This window comes from Pseudophryne corroboree, chromosome 7 (assembly GCF_028390025.1).
Source record: "Pseudophryne corroboree isolate aPseCor3 chromosome 7, aPseCor3.hap2, whole genome shotgun sequence".
Lineage (NCBI taxonomy): Eukaryota > Metazoa > Chordata > Amphibia > Anura > Myobatrachidae > Pseudophryne > Pseudophryne corroboree.
The window spans coordinates 372,255,415-372,278,913 of record NC_086450.1 but is presented as its reverse complement, the minus strand read 5'-3'; positions in this window follow the sequence as shown (position 1 = coordinate 372,278,913).

The window sequence follows — 23,499 nt, the reverse complement described above, 5'->3', positions numbered from 1 at the left end:
TCGTTTTTTAAATAATTCTGCACCACCAAATTCAAGGTATGTGCAAAACATGGGACGTACTGGAATTTGCCCATATTTAATGCACACACAATATTGCTGGCGTTGTCCGATGCCACAAATCCACAGGAGAGTCCAATTGGGGTAAGCCATTCTGCGATGGTCTTCCTCAGTTGCCGTAAGAGGTTTTTAGCTGTGTGCGTATTCTGGAAAGCGGTGATACAAAGCGTAGCCTGCCTAGGAAAGAGTTGGCGTTTGCGAGATGCTGCTACTGGTGCCGCCGCTGCTGTTCTTGCGGCGGGAGTCAATACATCTACCCAGTGGGCTGTCACAGTCATATAGTCCTGAGTCTGCCCTGCTCCACTTGTCCACATGTCCGTGGTTAAGTGGACATTGGGTACAACTGCATTTTTTAGGACACTGGTGAGTCTTTTTCTGAGGTCTGTGTACATTTTCGGTATCGCCTGCCTAGAGAAATGGAACCTAGATGGTATTTGGTACCGGGGACACAGTACCTCAATCAAGTCTATAGTTGGCTCTGCAGTAATGATGGATACCGGAACCACGTTTCTCACCACCCAGGATGCCAAGGCCTCAGTTATCCGCTTTGCAGCAGGATGACTGCTGTGATATTTCATCTTCCTCGCAAAGGACTGTTGGACAGTCAATTGCTTGGTGGAAGTAGTAAAAGTCGTCTTACGACTTCCCCTCTCGGATGACCATCGACTCCCAGCAGCAACAACAGCAGCGCCAGCAGCAGTAGGCGTTACACACAAGGATGCATCGGAAGAATCCCAGGCAGGAGAGGACTCGTCAGAATTGCCAGTGACATGGCCTACAGGACTATTGGCATTCCTGGGGAAGGAGGAAATTGACACTGAGGGAGTTGGTGGGGTGGTTTGCGTGAGCTTGGTTACAAGAGGAAGGGATTTACTGGTCAGTGGACTGCTTCCGCTGTCGCCCAAAGTTTTTGAACTTGTCACTGACTTATGATGAATGCGCTGCAGGTGACGTATAAGGGAGGATGTTCCGAGGTGGTTAACGTCCTTACCCCTACTTATTACTGCTTGACAAAGGCAACACACGGCTTGACAAATGTTGTCCGCATTTCTGTTGAAATACTTCCACACCGAATAGCTGATTTTTTTGGTATTTTCACCAGGCATGTCAATGGCCATATTCCTCCCACGGACAACAGGTGTCTCCCCGGGTGCCTGACTTAAACAAACCACCTCACCATCAGAATCCTCCTGGTCAATTTCCTCCCCAGCGCCAGCAACACCCATATCCTCCTCATCCTGGTGTACTTCAACACTGACATCTTCAATCTGACTATCAGGAACTGGACTGCGGGTGCTCCTTCCAGCACTTGCAGGGGGCGTGCAAATGGTGGAAGGCGCATGCTCTTCGCGTCCAGTGTTGGGAAGGTCAGGCATCGCAACCGACACAATTGGACTCTCCTTGTGGATTTGTGATTTCGAAGAACGCACAGTTCTTTGCTGTGCTTTTGCCAGCTTAAGTCTTTTCATTTTTCTAGCGAGAGGCTGAGTGCTTCCATCCTCATGTGAAGCTGAACCACTAGCCATGAACATAGGCCAGGGCCTCAGCCGTTCCTTGCCACTCCGTGTGGTAAATGGCATATTGGCAAGTTTACGCTTCTCCTCCGACGATTTTATTTTAGATTTTTGAGTCCTTTTTTTACTGATATTTGGTGTTTTGGATTTTACATGCTCTGTACTATGACATTGGGCATCGGCCTTGGCAGACGACGTTGATGGCATTTCATCGTCTCGGCCATGACTAGTGGCAGCAGCTTCAGCACGAGGTGGAAGTCGATCTTGATCTTTCCCTATTTTTGGAACCTCAACATTTTTGTTCTCCATATTTTAATAGGCACAACTAAAAGGCACCTCAGGTAAACAATGGAGATGGATGGTGTCAAAGTCAGAAAAATATCTCTATGCACACTGCCATATTTGCACCTCACACAGGTCTGCGCTGCGCATGCGTGCGCTCTCCCGTGCGTGCGCATACTCGCTGTTGCGGGCACCCGCGGGCGCGCGGTATGTGCATTTACGGTAGAGTTCATGTGTTCGTAGCGTGCGACTCAATCGTTACATATTTTCACTATATAATGTATTTTGTAGATCATGGTCCCTTTGATAGATTCTGAAAGTTTGGTTAATGTAGAATGTTCATGAACAGAGAAATCCCCCTTTGTTTGATACGAAGGGTCAGACAGGAGTAATACAGTGGTGTTTAGTATCCATCGGAAGAGTATCTAATTAGCAATATTCCGGTGTTGGTTTGAAGCGGATTAATCGCTCGTGCGAATAGTTATGGACATAAGAAGTTTATGTCCATTTACTATTATTTGCACTTAATTATCCATGCGGCGGGAAACCCAGTTTCCCTCCCACCTGAGCTGTTGGAAATAGTCACAGCCCACCTGTATGAATCAACCTATGACCTTTTGTTATAATGTGAGGAGGAATTCCTGTGTCCAATGAACAATGAGATTGTAGGGACCATTGAATTGTATTGTGTGTGGGGCATAAATAGACAAGCCGATCACATCCAGCTCTCTCTTCAACGGTTATCATTGCTGAAAATCGGGAGCTGGATGTCCAGAGGTGCATGCGATCGTTTCCTTTGTGCGTAAGTTTTCTCCGCAATCATATTGTCTTTCTTGTGGTTATGGGCCATTTCTCTCTCTCTTCTCTTTCTCTCGTATTCTCTTAAACGTAATAGTATTGTATTGTATTTCATGTGTAGTTATCTGGTTAGGTAGTCTATGTTATATTGTAGTGTATGACTTGTATTGTATTAATTCTTTTGCAAGTATAACATTCATAATATATATATTAGGCGTTGGACCCTAAGCACGGTATCTGTGTATTTCTTATAGTGTTAAGTATTCTCAGAGCGTCGGTGACGCTCAAACAGCTTTTAAGTTAATAAGGTTACACTGTGTTGCATCTACACCCTATCTCTACACAAAGGTTTTACAGCATAGTACATTGTTTATGGTTTAGATATAAAGGTTTAACATTGTGAGCGTCTGCGCCGCTCGTGATCTCCTCGTGGTCTCGAGCGTCCGCTACGCTGATAGCGTAGCATTACGGTAGTCGTTCACCTATAAGTGTGCCCGATACCAACAGCGTATTCTCGTGAGCGTCTGTATCGCTCGAGCAGCCCGCTCCCGATACAGCGTCCGTTATGCTATAGTGAACCATTACGTTAGTCGGCAGCCAATAGCGTGCCTGCCTGTGATCTCTTGGCCGTGAGCGAACGTGACGCTTGAGCGTCTCGACCACGGCTAAGCGATTGTTACGCAACGAGCGTACCCTTACGGTACTCCATACGTAAATAGCGTACAGTGTTCTTAGACCTCATAAAGGGTTTTATATAAGATAAATATTTAGCTTTATCAATTGGCGGCTCGTCCTGTCCTTCACATATCTCTGCTAGGTAATTTCAGCAGACATTATCCATCAGCAAAGGGCGGGAGATCATATTCTTCGCAGTGCTGACGGGATAAGCGTCTGCTTCGCTTAGTAAAGGGTGCTGAAGGAATCCGGGAACCGGAGGTAAGAACAACACGCTAGTATCTTTTAAAACTGTTTTATTTCTGTTTTGCATACACACGCATATAGCTGCATTTCTTTTTCGTATATTTTCATGTCACTCTCCTGTTTGCCATTTCACAATTGATAACGTGCTGAGAAAGATTTGTTGCTATTGGTAGTTAAAGAGTAAAAAACGATACATTAAGGGGTAATTTGTAAAACACACGCACAGCTTCGCCTGAGATACAAGGAAAGACCTGTGTGGTGCTTGGTAGATGATTACAGTTAAAGATCATCTACATTGATAAACGTGCTAATTGTATTTTTGTATGGCCAGCGTACACGTGTCTCTAACAAAAGGCTGAGACTCGCGAACGCAACACAAAGGCCGACGCACGCAGCATATATTACGCAACGGAGCGTCTGGGTACACCCACCGAAACTCAAATCGCACAATAGCATTGTTTTAGTGGGGGCGGTATAGCATAGCCACGTGATAATAGCACAAATTGATTTCAGTTTTTCCAAAACTTAGTTTAAATACCTTACTTTACTGTAATGCCTCTGGGGACAGCTATCAGATTACGGGAAATGATTTTTCTGATCAGAAAACTATAGAATGATAGTGGGTTGAAAACGGTATGAGTGTATTGAACTCCTCTTGGTGAAGTCTTTGTGAAATCTTGGTGAAGTAAGTCTTGGTGAATCACGGTCAAGGTGAATACGTGATGAGCACGGTCTGAGTGAAAACGTGCAACAGAGTGTGATAAAGTTTTCGTTGTATTACGCTCTGGCTGTTTTGGAGCACAGTAGGGAGACTCCAATGATCCTACCATTTATGGGCAACAAGTGTCTATAAGTGGTACGATTGGACCGCACGGTTGTATGTGTGACCAATAACGCAACGTGATATGAGGTAGTATATCCATACGTAAATCTAGCCCTCATACGTGTTGTAGGGAGCACATGCAAGCGTGATTTGTGTAAAGAAGGGAATTTTCACTGGTCACAGGAAAATCTCTAGAGATAGGGCCTGCAACGGTTACACGTGTCTGCTAGAAGGCGGACCGGAGATACCCGGAGCAGAAGAAGTTCAGTGGAAGAGCTTTAAGGATTTCCAACGTAGACTGTGTTTGGTGCATTTTAGGAAGTTTTTTTTCTGTGTTAAAAGAGGTCCACAATGGAAGCCAAGTGCACAACACAGGGACGTTCAGCAGTCAGGGTTCAGACTGCAGAGGCTTGCAGACCCCGAGGGTCTGCTCGGTTAGTAATGTGGAGGAGGTATGGTCCCCACACTGAGACCTTTTGTGATGAATGGACACGAATGACTGCGGGGGATAAAGCACCATTTCCTGGGATAGGTAGTTTTGACTTAGAGGTATTGCATAATTTAAGGCGGAGGATCTGTCTCATAAAATCCTGGAAACAACGGGTTAAACATGATGATTGTTTGCAGTTATGGCTACAGGAAAGTGAAATGCAAAGAAATGTAACTTACATACCTAACTTTCATCTTGAGAGGAGAGACATGGCAATGGAGAGGATTATGGTTGCGGAGAAAGGCACAATGTTGTACGATAAAAAGGCACTTAGTAACTGTATTAAGAATGAATGTAACAAACGTAATAAGGTTTATAAAAATGAAAATGTTAAATGTACAACTATTAACCCATGCAAGTCGCACCCCATGTTAAACTTTCCTCAGGAACACCAACAAGAAAGTGAGCCCAGCACAATGTCGGCACCTTTTCCAGCAGCCATCACACAAGACATCCAGGTGGACGCGACCAAATCGGTAAAGACTGTAATCAAACCCCCTAACGGAGGGTCAGGTGAGGTCGTGTCCACAGGTACGTATGGTATTATACATCACGCACAAACAAATGTACCTCATATCGTGGAATCAATTCAGAATGACGTTACTGGACTTAATCCTGTCAGGGTAATTGCAGTACCAAATGGGAAAACTGACTCTTCAGGAGTCACTCCTGTCAGGAACATCGCCATGTACTGCCCCTTTTCCCGAACAGAATTAAGAACAATTCTGTCTGAATTTCCTGATCCCAGGAAAGACTTAGTTGCTTGTCAAAAATACATAAGAGTGCTAGGAAACACTGCAGAGCCAAATAACAAAGATTGGAGGACAGTTTTGAGGGCATGTTTACCCCCCGATGTTGATTCATTGAAATTTATTGCTGACTGTAAGCTAGATGAGGAAGTACCACTAACAGACAAGTATAACCAAGATAATGTAAAAAGAATCAATCTACAGTTAGGAGTATATTTTCCTACAGTAGTAAAGTGGAATAAAATCTTTACAATAAAACAAAAAGAAGGTGAATCCGCATCAGAGTATTTTCACCGGGCTCTGCAGGATATGGCTAGGTACACTGGTATAGATGACATTGAAACTAATGTACACCACAGAGAGATAGCTGTGTCCGTATTAATGGACAGCTTAAAAGACACACTAAAAATCAGGGTACAAACCTCCATACCTCACTGGAGAGGCATCTCGGTGGCTGCATTAAGAGAGTCCGCTATCGAGCATGACCGCAATATCCAAAGAACCAGGGAAGCACAGGGAGAGCGGTTGATGGTAATGAGCATCCAAGCACTAGAGGAGGCATAGAGTCGACCAAAACCCCAGGCCCCTAGCACATGGAGAAAGCCAAGGATTTGTTATCATTGTAGAAGAGAAGGGCATTATGCCAGCAACTGTAATAACCCACATAAAGTCAGACCCCCTAGACCAAGAAATGAGCAAAATTATAACACACACAATTATAAACAGGGATCATATAGGAAGAATTTTGAGCCACACCCATAATGTGCAATCAGGAAAGGTGATCATTAGGACTGATGGTAAGCCTGAGGTTATAGTTAATAAATTGGGAGGTCATTCCCTGAAGACACAGGGATGACCGGGTGAAACGTTGTAAATGTATCTGTGAAATGTTTCTTTTTCTCTCTCCCCATCTCTGACGATTATTGGTAGGATTCAAACATTGCATATATACTTGGTCTTTGCAGAAGTCTACCAAACCCCAGCATGACCTATCCGCATCAATGTATTCTGGCCAGATACAGACAGTGGAATATGGAAGTGCTGGGGGGAGGGACTGCGCAAGGAAACCATTGGACATGTAGATATGACAGCCTGATGATCTGACAATGTTTTAGAAAACGTTTATGTTTGAAAAATGTTTTTTTTTTTCCCTGTTGTTGTTCTCTGTTGATTTATGTGATATATACATATATGAATTGTTCTCTCTCTCTTTTGTTTTTTTTGTTTTTTGTTTTCTCTCTTCTTTATCATGTTTTTATGTTTTAAAGATGGTATGTCACACCTCAGTTAGGCAAATGGTAATGCAAGATTTTTTGCTCCTTACAGAAAGATCGCTGGTTTGGAGGGAATATTGCATCACCGGAATGTTCGTTTGGAAGACTGAGAGACAGCACCTTTGAGATGACAGCAGAACAAGAAGAACAACAAGACTAGAGAACTTAATTATCGTAGCAAGTTTCTCTCCCCCTCAAACTGTTTCTCTGTACCCCCATTACAAATTTCTTCTTTTCTCCTCCTGTAAGATGGACTTGCCCAAAGAGACTGCGATATGGATTTTCCTGTTGACCATGATGTTGACCAGAGCAGTCTGTTCCGGCGAGGGTACCAGTGAGGTCGAGAAAGGATCCAGAAAGGTTCTGATGACAGAGATGGAGGCGTAGTTTTCCGAGAACAACATAATCAACAAGCAAAGGCGAGTATCAGAAAACGATCCGATAGCATTGACCATAGAAGGAATTGTGAAGGATTGTTAGCTGAAGAAAACTGTATCTGTAGGCTCTGTGACAACGTAGTCGAGGATGGGTGCATCAAGAAATGCCAATCCAGTTTTAATATCCACATGGACCGGCATCCATTGAGTGACTATCACTCCTTAGTGGGTAGTTTGTTAAATCAAACAGATTTTTGGGTATGCTCTCAAGTACCTCAAGGTCATAGCAAATCAGGACTAGTACCATTTCCTTTAACGATAGGGGAGGTACTTGAGCTAAGTGGTGGGAGGCCGGTGGACAGGAGGTTTAATATCTCCAGTCCTCCTAGCTTGAAACTCCACCAATATCATGTGGATAGATCCCTCATATGTTTTAACATTTCCAATCCCCGAAAGCCGGGAAATTGGGAAGTGTCATGGAGTAACCAAACCATGACCTTTTCATATAGAGCAGATAGAATGCCGACAGATACAGAGCTTATACGCCACATAGCCAGTAGAGGAAAATCTTTCCGATATAGGTATACCCTAGGAAGTAGGATTACGAGAGTTGGAGAGGTATCACCAGGATACTGTGCACATATCATACAAGCTGATACGTGTACTAGACAGATGGGAGAATTAGGGTTAGGAGATTTCACATGGAAGATGTGTAATATGGTTATGTCCTACTCCGTCCCATATGTTCTCCCCGATGATGCATATTTCATATGCGGGAGGAAGGCGTATAAGTGGCTTGCCCCAAACTCGGAAGGATTGTGTTATATTGGAAAAGTACTGCCTGAAGTAATGACTGTATCACATGCCAAAATGAAAGATATACACCGTGTTGCCCAAGCTCCTTATACTCACACCCATTACGAGCACATAGTTAAACGGCACCTGATAGAAAGAACAGAGCATCCGGCCTCTGACATGATCCATGAATCCACCGGGATTCAGTTTCTACTTGCGTTAGACATCACTCGCACCGCCAGAGGAGTGTTGAATTATAAATACATATCTGCGCTCGCAAATTTGTTAGACAATATCACAGAAATGTATGATGACACGTTTAGGTATACTGGAAGAGAACTTCAAGCTTATAAAACAGAACTAGTTCAGCATAGAATGATTCTCAATTATCTCACAGCAGTAACAGGTGGATATTGTGTCACACTGGCAACGCAGTACGGCGTGAAATGTTGCACATATATTACAAATAGTACCGAGGACCCGGTCGAGGTCATAGACCAAAAGATGGACGATATTCTCCAATTGAAGTGGGAATTTCGAAGGAGACACAATCTCACCCTTGCTGCTGTGAGTAATGAGCTGACTGGTTGGGTGTCATGGTTGAACCCGCGAAATTGGTTCTCCGGTTTAGGAGAATGGGCTCAAGGAGTCATAATGGATGTAGGGAAGTTTCTCCTATGTATCTTAGGTGTTATCATAACGATTGGCTTGATATTTAGATGCGGTCAGGCTTTAACGAAGTGCAAACGAAGTACCAGGGTGATGAGTTTAAGGAGTGAGGAAACTGTAATTCCCATGGATTTGATTTACGACCCGACGGTAGAAACAATGATGTAATGAAAATGCGATTATACGGTCCGTTTCTTTCACCTGTTTTTTTTTCCGTTTTCCTCCAAGGTAAAAAGACCCACTTGGACGAGGAATTTGATGAGCCGATATACAGACAACAGATGGATTAAAGAAGAAGTTTTGACAACCTGATACACAGATTTTTGATGAACTTTGCCATAGATCCCCAGTTTCCCTAGAAATTTTAAAATTACGCTAGCCCAACACTTTTGTAAATCTATGGACATTGACAAAGCTTTTGCTCGCACCTTATGGGCAAAAGCACAAAGAAGACTGCATTCAACAGACACCGAACAAGACTTCAACCGACAAATGTTCATTTACCTGACATAGAATACCACTGCATTTACCGTAATTATGTCTTTTCTTCATCTCTACAACCTTCAGGTAATTACACACATAGTATAGGGAATACAGGCACAGATATCAGCAATCACATATTCCCCCATTCATGTATCATCAACTTAAATGTGCTCCCCATTTTGTTCCGAAAAGAGCTCGGTAAAGTTTGACAGCCCATCCACAGACCCGTACCACGGGATAAGAAGGAATTCAAATGTATACTTCGCAATGCCTCGAAGCTTGATTTAAAACACGTACGGCACGATGATACATGACCCCCAAACACGGATTCATACACACATGCTTCTGCTATCTCACTAGGTCATACCCTTTTCCTACCTTCTCCTCTCCTCCCCTACCCAACCATGTAAATGTATTAACCCCTGACATATATTTTTCTCTTTTTGAAATGTTTTGGGAAGTGGCAGTTATTGTTGACTGCCAAAGGGTGGACTGTCAAAGTCAGAAAAATATCTCTATGCACACTGCCATATTTGCACCTCACACAGGTCTGCGCTGCGCATGCGTGCGCTCTCCCGTGCGTGCGCATACTCGCTGTTGCGGGCTCCCGCGGGCGCACGGTATGTGCATTTACGGTAGAGTTCATGTGTTCGTAGCGTGCGACTCAATCGTTACATATTTTCACTATATAATGTATTTTGTAGATCATGGTCCCTTTGATAGATTCTGAAAGTTTGGTTAATGTAGAATGTTCATGAACAGAGAAATCCCCCTTTGTTTGATACGAAGGGTCAGACAGGAGTAATACAGTGGTGTTTAGTATCCATCGGAAGAGTATCTAATTAGCAATATTCCGGTGTTGGTTTGAAGCGGATTAATCGCTCGTGCGAATAGTTATGGACATAAGAAGTTTATGTCCATTTACTATTATTTGCACTTAATTATCCATGCGGCGGGAAACCCAGTTTCCCTCCCACCTGAGCTGTTGGAAATAGTCACAGCCCACCTGTATGAATCAACCTATGACCTTTTGTTATAATGCGAGGAGGAATTTCTGTGTCCAATGAACAATGAGATTGTAGGGACCATTGAATTGTATTGTGTGTGGGGCATAAATAGACAAGCCGATCACATCCAGCTCTCTCTTCAACGGTTATCATTGCTGAAAATCGGGAGCTGGATGTCCAGAGGCGCATGCGATCGTTTCCTTTGTGCGTAAGTTTTCTCCGCAATCATATTGTCTTTCTTGTGGTTATGGGCCATTTCTCTCTCTCTTCTCTTTCTCTCGTATTCTCTTAAACGTAATAGTATTGTATTGTATTTCATGTGTAGTTATCTGGTTAGGTAGTCTATGTTATATTGTAGTGTATGACTTGTATTGTATTAATTCTTTTGCAAGTATAACATTCATAATATATATATTAGGCGTTGGACCCTAAGCACGGTATCTGTGTATTTCTTATAGTGTTAAGTATTCTCAGAGCGTCGGTGACGCTCAAACAGCTTTTAAGTTAATAAGGTTACACTGTGTTGCATCTACACCCTATCTCTACACAAAGGTTTTACAGCATAGTACATTGTTTATGGTTTAGATATAAAGGTTTAACATTGTGAGCGTCTGCGCCGCTCGTGATCTCCTCGTGGTCTCGAGCGTCCGCTACGCTGATAGCGTAGCATTACGGTAGTCGCTCACCTATAAGTGTGCCCGATACCAACAGCGTATTCTCGTGAGCGTCTGTATCGCTCGAGCAGCCCGCTCCCGATACAGCGTCCGTTACGCTATAGTGAACCATTACGTTAGTCGGCAGCCAATAGCGTGCCTGCCTGTGATCTCTTGGCCGTGAGCGAACGTGACGCTTGAGCGTCTCGACCACGGCTAAGCGATTGTTACGCAACGAGCGTACCCTTACGGTACTCCATACGTAAATAGCGCACAGTGTTCTTAGACCTCATAAAGGGTTTTATATAAGATAAATATTTAGCTTTATCAATTGGCGGCTCGTCCTGTCCTTCACATATCTCTGCTAGGTAATTTCAGCAGACATTATCCATCAGCAAAGGGCGGGAGATCATATTCTTCGCAGTGCTGACGGGATAAGCATCTGCTTCGCTTAGTAAAGGGTGCTGAAGGAATCCGGGAACCGGAGGTAAGAACAACACGCTAGTATCTTTTAAAACTGTTTTATTTCTGTTTTGCGTACACATGCATATAGCTGCATTTCTTTTTCGTATATTTTCATGTCACTCTCCTGTTTGCCATTTCACAATTGATAACGTGCTGAGAAAGATTTGTTGCTATTGGTAGTTAAAGAGTAAAAAACGATACATTAAGGGGTAATTTGTAAAACACACGCACAGCTTCGCCTGAGATACAAGGAAAGACCTGTGTGGTGCTTGGTAGATGATTACAGTTAAAGATCATCTACATTGATAAACGTGCTAATTGTATTTTTGTATGGCCAGCGTACACGTGTCTCTAACAAAAGGCTGAGACTCGCGAACGCAACACAAAGGCCGACGCACGCAGCGTATATTACGCAACGGAGCGTCTGGGTACGCACACCGAAACTCAAATCGCACAATAGCATTGTTTTAGTGGGGGCGGTATAGCATAGCCACGTGATAATAGCACAAATTGATTTCAGTTTTTCCAAAACTTAGTTTAAATACCTTACTTTACTGTAATGCCTCTGGGGACAGCTATCAGATTACGGGAAATGATTTTTCTGATCAGAAAACTATAGAATGATAGTGGGTTGAAAACGGTATGAGTGTATTGAACTCCTCTTGGTGAAGTCTTTGTGAAATCTTGGTGAAGTAAGTCTTGGTGAATCACGGTCAAGGTGAATACGTGATGAGCACGGTCTGAGTGAAAACGTGCAACAGAGTGTGATAAAGTTTTCGTTGTATTACGCTCTGGCTGTTTTGGAGCACAGTAGGGAGACTCCAATGATCCTACCATTTATGGGCAACAAGTGTCTATAAGTGGTACGATTGGACCGCACGGTTGTATGTGTGACCAATAACGCAACGTGATATGAGGTAGTATATCCATACGTAAATCTAGCCCTCATACGTGTTGTAGGGAGCACATGCAAGCGTGATTTGTGTAAAGAAGGGAATTTTCACTGGTCACAGGAAAATCTCTAGAGATAGGGCCTGCAACGGTTACACGTGTCTGCTAGAAGGCGGACCGGAGATACCCGGAGCAGAAGAAGTTCAGTGGAAGAGCTTTAAGGATTTCCGACGTAGACTGTGTTTGGTGCATTTTAGGAAGTTTTTTTTCTGTGTTAAAAGAGGTCCACAATGGAAGCCAAGTGCACAACACAGGGACGTTCAGCAGTCAGGGTTCAGACTGCAGAGGCTTGCAGACCCCAAGGGTCTGCTCGGTTAGTAATGTGGAGGAGGTATGGTCCCCACACTGAGACCTTTTGTGATGAATGGACACGAATGACTGCGGCGGATAAAGCACCATTTCCTGGGATAGGTAGTTTTGACTTAGAGGTATTGCATAATTTAAGGCGGAGGATCTGTCTCATAAAATCCTGGAAACAACGGGTTAAACATGATGATTGTTTGCAGTTATGGCTACAGGAAAGTGAAATGCAAAGAAATGTAACTTACATACCTAACTTTCATCTTGAGAGGAGAGACATGGCAATGGAGAGGATTATGGTTGCGGAGAAAGGCACAATGTTGTACGATAAAAAGGCACTTAGTAACTGTATTAAGAATGAATGTAACAAACGTAATAAGGTTTATAAAAATGAAAATGTTAAATGTACAACTATTAACCCATGCAAGTCGCACCCCATGTTAAACTTTCCTCAGGAACACCAACAAGAAAGTGAGCCCAGCACAATGTCGGCACCTTTTCCAGCAGCCATCACACAAGACATCCAGGTGGACACGACCAAATCGGTAAAGACTGTAATCAAACCCCCTAACGGAGGGTCAGGTGAGGTCGTGTCCACAGGTACGTATGGTATTATACATCACGCACAAACAAATGTACCTCATATCGTGGAATCAATTCAGAATGACGTTACTGGACTTAATCCTGTCAGGGTAATTGCAGTACCAAATGGGAAAACTGACTCTTCAGGAGTCACTCCTGTCAGGAACATCGCCATGTACTGCCCCTTTTCCCGAACAGAATTAAGAACAATTCTGTCTGAATTTCCTGATCCCAGGAAAGACTTAGTTGCTTGTCAAAAATACATAAGAGTGCTAGGAAACACTGCAGAGCCAAATAACAAAGATTGGAGGACAGTTTTGAGGGCATGTTTACCCCCCGATGTTGATTCATTGAAATTTATTGCTGACTGTAAGCTAGATGAGGAAGTACCACTAACAGACAAGTATAACCAAGATAATGTAAAAAGAATCAATCTACAGTTAGGAGTATATTTTCCTACAGTAGTAAAGTGGAATAAAATCTTTACAATAAAACAAAAAGAAGGTGAATCCGCATCAGAGTATTTTCACCGGGCTCTGCAGGATATGGCTAGGTACACTGGTATAGATGACATTGAAACTAATGTACACCACAGAGAGGTAGCTGTGTCCGTATTAATGGACAGCTTAAAAGACACACTAAAAATCAGGGTACAAACCTCCATACCTCACTGGAGAGGCATCTCGGTGGCTGCATTAAGAGAGTCCGCTATCGAGCATGACCGCAATATCCAAAGAACCAGGGAAGCACAGGGAGAGCGGTTGATGGTAATGAGCATCCAAGCACTAGAGGAGGCATCAAGTCGACCAAAACCCCAGGCCCCTAGCACATGGAGAAAGCCAAGGATTTGTTATCATTGTAGAAGAGAAGGGCATTATGCCAGCAACTGTAATAACCCACATAAAGTCAGACCCCCTAGACCAAGAAATGAGCAAAATTATAACACACACAATTATAAACAGGGATCATATAGGAAGAATTTTGAGCCACACCCATAATGTGCAATCAGGAAAGGTGATCATTAGGACTGATGGTAAGCCTGAGGTTATAGTTAATAAATTGGGAGGTCATTCCCTGAAGACACAGGGATGACCGGGTGAAACGTTGTAAATGTATCTGTGAAATGTTTCTTTTTCTCTCTCCCCATCTCTGACGATTATTGGTAGGATTCAAACATTGCATATATACTTGGTCTTTGCAGAAGTCTACCAAACTCCAGCATGACCTATCCGCATCAATGTATTCTGGCCAGATACAGACAGTGGAATATGGAAGTGCTGGGGGGAGGGACTGCGCAAGGAAACCATTGGACATGTAGATATGACAGCCTGATGATCTGACAATGTTTTAGAAAACGTTTATGTTTGAAAAATGTTTTTTTTTCCCCTGTTGTTGTTCTCTGTTGATTTATGTGATATATACATATATGAATTGTTCTCTCTCTCTTTTTTTTTTTTTTCTCTCTTCTTTATCATGTTTTTATGTTTTAAAGATGGTATGTCACACCTCAGTTAGGCAAATGGTAATGCAAGATTTTTTGCTCCTTACAGAAAGATCGCTGGTTTGGAGGGAATATTGCATCACCGGAATGTTCGTTTGGAAGACTGAGAGACAGCACCTTTGAGATGACAGCAGAACAAGAAGAACAACAAGACTAGAGAACTTAATTATCGTAGCAAGTTTCTCTCCCCCTCAAACTGTTTCTCTGTACCCCCATTACAAATTTCTTCTTTTCTCCTCCTGTAAGATGGACTTGCCCAAAGAGACTGCGATATGGATTTTCCTGTTGACCATGATGTTGACCAGAGCAGTCTGTTCCGGCGAGGGTACCAGTGAGGTCGAGAAAGGATCCAGAAAGGTTCTGATGACAGAGATGGAGGCGTAGTTTTCCGAGAACAACATAATCAACAAGCAAAGATGAGTATCAGAAAACGATCCGATAGCATTGACCATAGAAGGAATTGTGAAGGATTGTTAGCTGAAGAAAACTGTATCTGTAGGCTCTGTGACAACGTAGTCGAGGATGGGTGCATCAAGAAATGCCAATCCAGTTTTAATATCCACATGGACCGGCATCCATTGAGTGACTATCACTCCTTAGTGGGTAGTGTGTTAAATCAAACAGATTGTTGGGTATGCTCTCAAGTACCTCAAGGTCATAGCAAATCAGGACTAGTACCATTTCCTTTAACGATAGGGGAGGTACTTGAGCTAAGTGGTGGGAGGCCGGTGGACAGGAGGTTTAATATCTCCAGTCCTCCTAGCTTGAAACTCCACCAATATCATGTGGATAGATCCCTCATATGTTTTAACATTTCCAATCCCCGAAAGCCGGGAAATTGGGAAGTGTCATGGAGTAACCAAACCATGACCTTTTCATATAGAGCAGATAGAATGCCGACAGATACAGAGCTTATACGCCACATAGCCAGTAGAGGAAAATCTTTCCGATATAGGTATACCCTAGGAAGTAGGATTACGAGAGTTGGAGAGGTATCACCAGGATACTGTGCACATATCATACAAGCTGATACGTGTACTAGACAGATGGGAGAATTAGGGTTAGGAGATTTCACATGGAAGATGTGTAATATGGTTATGTCCTACTCCGTCCCATATGTTCTCCCCGATGATGCATATTTCATATGCGGGAGGAAGGCGTATAAGTGGCTTGCCCCAAACTCGGAAGGATTGTGTTATATTGGAAAAGTACTGCCTGAAGTAATGACTGTATCACATGCCAAAATGAAAGATATACACCGTGTTGCCCAAGCTCCTTATACTCACACCCATTACGAGCACATAGTTAAACGGCACCTGATAGAAAGAACAGAGCATCCGGCCTCTGACATGATCCATGAATCCACCGGGATTCAGTTTCTACTTGCGTTAGACATCACTCGCACCGCCAGAGGAGTGTTGAATTATAAATACATATCTGCGCTCGCAAATTTGTTAGACAATATCACAGAAATGTATGATGACACGTTTAGGTATACTGGAAGAGAACTTCAAGCTTATAAAACAGAACTAGTTCAGCATAGAATGATTCTCAATTATCTCACAGCAGTAACAGGTGGATATTGTGTCACACTGGCAACGCAGTACGGCGTGAAATGTTGCACATATATTACAAATAGTACCGAGGACCCGGTCGAGGTCATAGACCAAAAGATGGACGATATTCTCCAATTGAAGTGGGAATTTCGAAGGAGACACAATCTCACCCTTGCTGCTGTGAGTAATGAGCTGACTGGTTGGGTGTCATGGTTGAACCCGCGAAATTGGTTCTCCGGTTTAGGAGAATGGGCTCAAGGAGTCATAATGGATGTAGGGAAGTTTCTCCTATGTATCTTAGGTGTTATCATAACGATTGGCTTGATATTTAGATGCGGTCAGGCTTTAACGAAGTGCAAACGAAGTACCAGGGTGATGAGTTTAAGGAGTGAGGAAACTGTAATTCCCATGGATTTGATTTACGACCCGACGGTAGAAACAATGATGTAATGAAAATGCGATTATACGGTCCGTTTCTTTCACCTGTTTTTTTTTCCGTTTTCCTCCAAGGTAAAAAGACCCACTTGGACGAGGAATTTGATGAGCCGATATACAGACAACAGATGGATTAAAGAAGAAGTTTTGACAACCTGATACACAGAATTTTGATGAACTTTGCCATAGATCCCCAGTTTCCCTAGAAATTTTAAAATTACGCTAGCCCAACACTTTTGTAAATCTATGGACATTGACAAAGCTTTTGCTCGCACCTTATGGGCAAAAGCACAAAGAAGACTGCATACAACAGACACCGAACAAGACTTCAACCGACAAATGTTCATTTACCTGACATAGAATACCACTGCATTTACCGTAATTATGTCTTTTCTTCATCTCTACAACCTTCAGGTAATTACACACATAGTATAGGGAATACAGGCACAGATATCAGCAATCACATATTCCCCCATTCATGTATCATCAACTAAAATGTGCTCCCCATTTTGTTCCGAAAAGAGCTCGGTAAAGTTTGACAGCCCATCCACAGACCCGTACCACGGGATAAGAAGGAATTCAAATGTATACTTCGCAATGCCTCGAAGCTTGATTTAAAACACGTACGGCACGATGATACATGACCCCCAAACACGGATTCATACACACATGCTTCTGCTATCTCACTAGGTCATACCCTTTTCCTACCTTCTCCTCTCCTCCCCTACCCAACCATGTAAATGTATTAACCCCTGACATATATTTTTCTCTTTTTGAAATGTTTTAGGAAGTGGCAGTTATTGTTGACTGCCAAAGGGTGGACTGTCAAAGTCAGAAAAATATCTCTATGCACACTGCCATATTTGCACCTCACACAGGTCTGCGCTGCGCATGCGTGCGCTCTCCCGTGCATGCGCATACTCGCTGTTGCGGGCACCCGCGGGCGCGCGGTATGTGCATTTACGGTAGAGTTCATGTGTTCGTAGCGTGCGACTCAATCGTTACATATTTTCACTATATAATGTATTTTGTAGATCATGGTCCCTTTGATAGATTCTGAAAGTTTGGTTAATGTAGAATGTTCATGAACAGAGAAATCCCCTTTGTTTGATACGAAGGGTCAGACAGGAGTAATACAGTGGTGTTTAGTATCCATCGGAAGAGTATCTAATTAGCAATATTCCGGTGTTGGTTTGAAGCGGATTAATCGCTCGTGCGAATAGTTATGGACATAAGAAGTTTATGTCCATTTACTATTATTTGCACTTAATTATCCATGCGGCGGGAAACCCAGTTTCCCTCCCACCTGAGCTGTTGGAAATAGTCACAGCCCACCTGTATGAATCAACCTATGACCTTTTGTTATAATGCGAGGAGGAATTCCTGTGTCCAATGAACAATGAGATTGTAGGGACCATTGAATTGTATTGTGTGTGGGGCATAAATAGACAAGCCGATCACATCCAGCTCTCTCTTCAACGGTTATCATTGCTGAAAATCGGGAGCTGGATGTCCAGAGGCGCATGCGATCGTTTCCTTTGTGCGTAAGTTTTCTCCGCAATCATATTGTCTTTCTTGTGGTTATGGGCCATTTCTCTCTCTCTTCTCTTTCTCTCGTATTCTCTTAAACGTAATAGTATTGTATTGTATTTCATGTGTAGTTATCTGGTTAGGTAGTCTATGTTATATTGTAGTGTATGACTTGTATTGTATTAATTCTTTTGCAAGTATAACATTCATAATATATATATTAGGCGTTGGACCCTAAGCATGGTATCTGTGTATTTCTTATAGTGTTAAGTATTCTCAGAGCGTCGGTGACGCTCAAACAGCTTTTAAGTTAATAAGGTTACACTGTGTTGCATCTACACCCTATCTCTACACAAAGGTTTTACAGCATAGTACATTGTTTATGGTTTAGATATAAAGGTTTAACATTGTGAGCGTCTGCGCCGCTCGTGATCTCCTCGTGGTCTCGAGCGTCCGCTACGCTGATAGCGTAGCATTACGGTAGTCGCTCACCTATAAGTGTGCCTGATACCAACAGCGTATTCTCGTGAGCGTCTGTATCGCTTGAGCAGCCCGCTCCCGATACAGCGTCCGTTACGCTATAGTGAACCATTACGTTAGTCGGCAGCCAATAGCGTGCCTGCCTGTGATCTCTTGGCCATGAGCGAACGTGACGCTTGAGCGTCTCGACCACGGCTAAGCGATTGTTACGCAACGAGCGTACCCTTACGGTACTCCATACGTAAATAGCGTACAGTGTTCTTAGACCTCATAAAGGGTTTTATATAAGATAAATATTTAGCTTTATCAATGGATACTAGTATACTTATGGATGACGAGTGACTGCCGACACAGAGGTAGCTACAGCCGTGGACTACCGTACTGCGTCTGCTAGTATAGACTGGATGATAATGATATAAAAAATATATATATATCACTACTGCAGGACAGGTATATATTATATAATGACGGACCTGCTGGACACTGTCAGCAGACTCCTAAACTACTAGTATGAAGAAGATAGAAAAAAAAAACCACCACAGGTAGGTATACAATTATGGACGAGCGACTGCCGACACAGAGGTAGCTACAGCCGTGGACTACCGTACTGCGTCTGCTAGTATACACTGGATGATAATGATATAAAAAATATATATATATCACTACTGCAGGACAGGTATATATTATATAATGACGGACCTGCTGGACACTGTCAGCAGACTCCTAAACTACTAGTATGAAGAAGATAGAAAAAAAACCCCACCACAGGTAGGTATACAATTATGGACGAGCGACTGCTGACACAGAGGTAGCTACAGCCGTGGACTACCGTACTGCGTCTGCTAGTATAGACTGGATGATAATGATATAAAAAATATATATATATCACTACTGCAGGACAGATATATATTATATAATGACGGACCTGCTGGACACTGTCAGCAGACTCCTAAACTACTAGTATGAAGAAGATAGAAAAAAAAAACCCACCACAGGTAGGTATACAATTATGGACGAGCACTGCCGACACAGAGGTAGCTACAGCCGTGGACTACCGTACTGCGTCTGCTAGTATAGACTGGATGATAATGATATAAAAAATATATATATATCACTACTGCAGGACAGGTATATATTATATAATGACGGACCTGCTGGACACTGTCAGCAGACTCCTAAACTACTAGTATGAAGAAGATAGAAAAAAAAAAACCACCACAGGTAGGTATACAATTATGGACGAGCACTGCCGACACAGAGGTAGCTACAGCCGTGGACTACCGTACTGCGTCTGCTAGTATAGACTGGATGATAATGATATAAAAAATATATATATATCACTACTGCAGGTATATATTATAATATAATGAATGACGGACCTGCTGGACACTGTCTGTCACCAGAATGCGTTTATAGAATAAAATAAAAAAACACCACACGAGTGTTTAACTTTTTCAGGCAGACAATATACTGGTGGTCACTGGTCAGTCACACTGGCAGCAAAAGTGTGCACTGTTATGTACTCCTGCTATAACTGCTCCCCAGTCTCCCCCACAATTAAGCTGTGTGAGCAGTGAGCACTCAGCACAGTCAGATATACATAGATGATATTATCATGCAGCACACTGAGGCTGAGCACAGATATGGTATGTGACTGTGTATCGTTTTTTTTCAGGCAGAGAACGGATTTTAAATAATAAATAAAACTGGTGGTCACTAGTATAACTATCAGCAAAACTCTGCACTCTCTGAGTACTCCAGTCCTAATGCTCCCCAAAATTACTAAAATTAAATTAATAGTAAATCAAGTGTCTCACTCTCTATCTAAACGGAGAGGACGCCAGCCACGTCCTCTCCCTATCAATCTCAATGCACGTGTGAAAATGGCGGCGACGCGCGGCTCCTTATATAGAATCCGAGTCTCGCGATAGAATACGAGCCTCGCGAGAATCCGACAGCGGGATGATGACGTTCGGGCGCGCTCGGGTTAACCGAGCAAGGCGGAAAGATCCGAGTCTGCCTCGGACCCTTGTAAAAAGGCTGAAGTTCGGGGGGGTTCGGATTCCGAGGAACCGAACCCGCTCATCTCTAGTCATTGGTATAGCTTTACTGTAGAATATACTTAACCCACTTAAATAAACAGCATGGTAGTGGCCATTTTGGGTGGGACATTGTCCTCAGTACTCCATGCGGTCGGCTAATCCTCATAGAATACAGCTGCAGGCACTGGCAGCACGACTCACCCAGCCCTAGAAATGGCCCTGTATGTGTGTGTATATATATATATATATATATATATATATATATATATAAATAGTATTTGTATTCGGCACTCATGAAATAAACATCACAGTCAGCTTGCCCGGTGCCCTCTAAATCAACTTTGCAGGTTGAAGATATAAGCACAATGAAGCGGCACTCCAGGACTAAATTCAAATAAACGGGTCCAGTCTCCCGATTTTGATGTGCAACGTTTCGGTTTTAATCACAAACCTTCGTCAGGCATTTGTGATTAAAACCGAAACGTTGCATATCAAAATCGGGAGACTGGACCCGTTTATTTGAATTTAGTCCTGGAGTGTTGCTTCATTGTGCTTATAAATATATCACAATTTCTGCTAGGGTATGTAAACTTATGAGCACAACTGTATATATATATATATATATATATATATATATTTATAAGCTAATAGCACAGACAGCAGCTAGATGGGCTGAACTGTCATTTTAGTCATATGTCTGGTAGCCCCCCGGGTTCATTTTGACAGTGAGCTGCTCAACTGTAGCGTTTTGGTCGGCCCTCAAGCACCTACATAGCCGATGTACACCTCTCACATCAATGGCACGTGGTGTTCCATAGTTTCTGTGTCGGTTATTCGCAATGGTGCCATTTGTCCAGTCACGGTACACCCTCACCACAGCAGCACATAAACAGTAAACAAACTGCGCTGCTCCCGAAATACGAAAGCAGATAATCATCCCTTTTTGTAACTTGGATAAATCGACCCTTTTACCCATAACAGCAACAAGTGATATGTGTGCAGACGGCCTATCTCACACCTTATATACCCACCAAGACAGCGCACGACACGTGACGTACTTCATGGGCTACGCACTGCCAACGTCAAATATAGGAGGGGATCATGATAATGAGACTCGACCATTTATATATGTGTGTGTGTGTGTGTGTGTGTGTGTGTGTGTGTGTGTGTGTGTGTACTTTGCATTCCATAACCTGGAATTGGAATTAATTAATTGTACTTTATTAATAGTTTCCTGCGCTTCCAAACCTGCTTGTAGTCCTTATTAAAAATCTTAATAGGACAGGCTGCATATTTGACATTGTCAGCACATGTATGTATTCATTTCAAACTAAATAAATATATATATCATTAGGAATGTGATCCATTTTCCATGCTTACAAGCTGTCAAACAACACGCTTCTTTATTGCTGCAGTCAGTCTATTACACGTCTGCCGAGTGCCGTGCCTGTCATTGTTGTGTGCCACGCAGCATTTCTCTAGCAGACACACTTGACAGGTCATTATTTTGGTAAACCCATAAGTATTAAGAAATAATGTTCCATACAGCTCTAGATGTAGAAGAGTGGAGATGTTAGCTGGTGATTATGTGCTGTTTTGCAGTGGAAGGAAGTGGAATTTGTGATCATTAGTCTATTTTAGGTAGCCTGTTGTCATGTAGACAAGGATTTAAAATTGCATTTCTCCTAAGCAGCCCATAATATACAAGAGATGAAACAATGGGTGTGTAATGTAAAAATCTGTATGAGAGGTTTATGAAGTACATAAATAATATTTCTACTTATGCATATCATGGTTTCATTGGAATAATACCATTTGGAATGGTACAGTCGTAAAATTAACTATACGGGGCCAAATGTAATAGCCCGAGATGAGCATGTGCCAGTACAATTCCGGCGCGATAGCCATAAGAGTTAAAGCAGAAATTGGTTTAAAGGCAAAAAAAATTATCAGGTTTTGACTTTAAACTGATTGTCCTTTTAAATCTAATGACTGGCTATTACATTTAATAAATGAGTATTAGAACTCCCAATAAGGAAGAAATCATAAGTTTTGAGTTCTGCTGGAAATAAATAGCATTTTTTTCTTTAAAAGGCCGCACCTACCAGAACCGTAATTAGACTTCCTGGTGCCCAGCGCCAAAAAGACAATTGAGCCCCCCCACATTTTTCCAATGGGGACATAAGGCACGTGCCCTCCTGGGGAAGGGACATGACAACATTTGGACACTAATCCTCTTTATACCACATTCATGCACTTAACTTGAGAGCTCATTGTTATTCAGTTACAATACCATAACACATTTCAATATATACTGCCATACTGCTATACTGCCATACCCAGGATTCAAACCCATAACCTGTTGCATTCCTGTCAAACACCCACCTCATTGAGCTAATTAAAATAGATAATTGACAAGTGCTGCTATCAGAGCCCCCTACCATGCAGCACTATGTGCAGTGGCATACTCTGCACATAGCTAGTTACAGCCCTGACGCCTATATGGGTTACATGACTTATTTTGGTGTTATGATGGAATGAATCAAAGTAATTGTAGGCAATTTGCACCTGGATGCAACTTGTCCTTATATACTGGTTTTATTTACCCACAATCTTAGAAAACCACGGATAATACATCTTTAAGACCCTGGTCAGGTGTTTTATTTTGTTGAATTAGATTTTTAGGGGAACTGGGTTAGCAGACACAGGAAAAGAATTTATGAAAAAATGGCAACTCTCCATCCTAGACATCCATGCCAGGACTA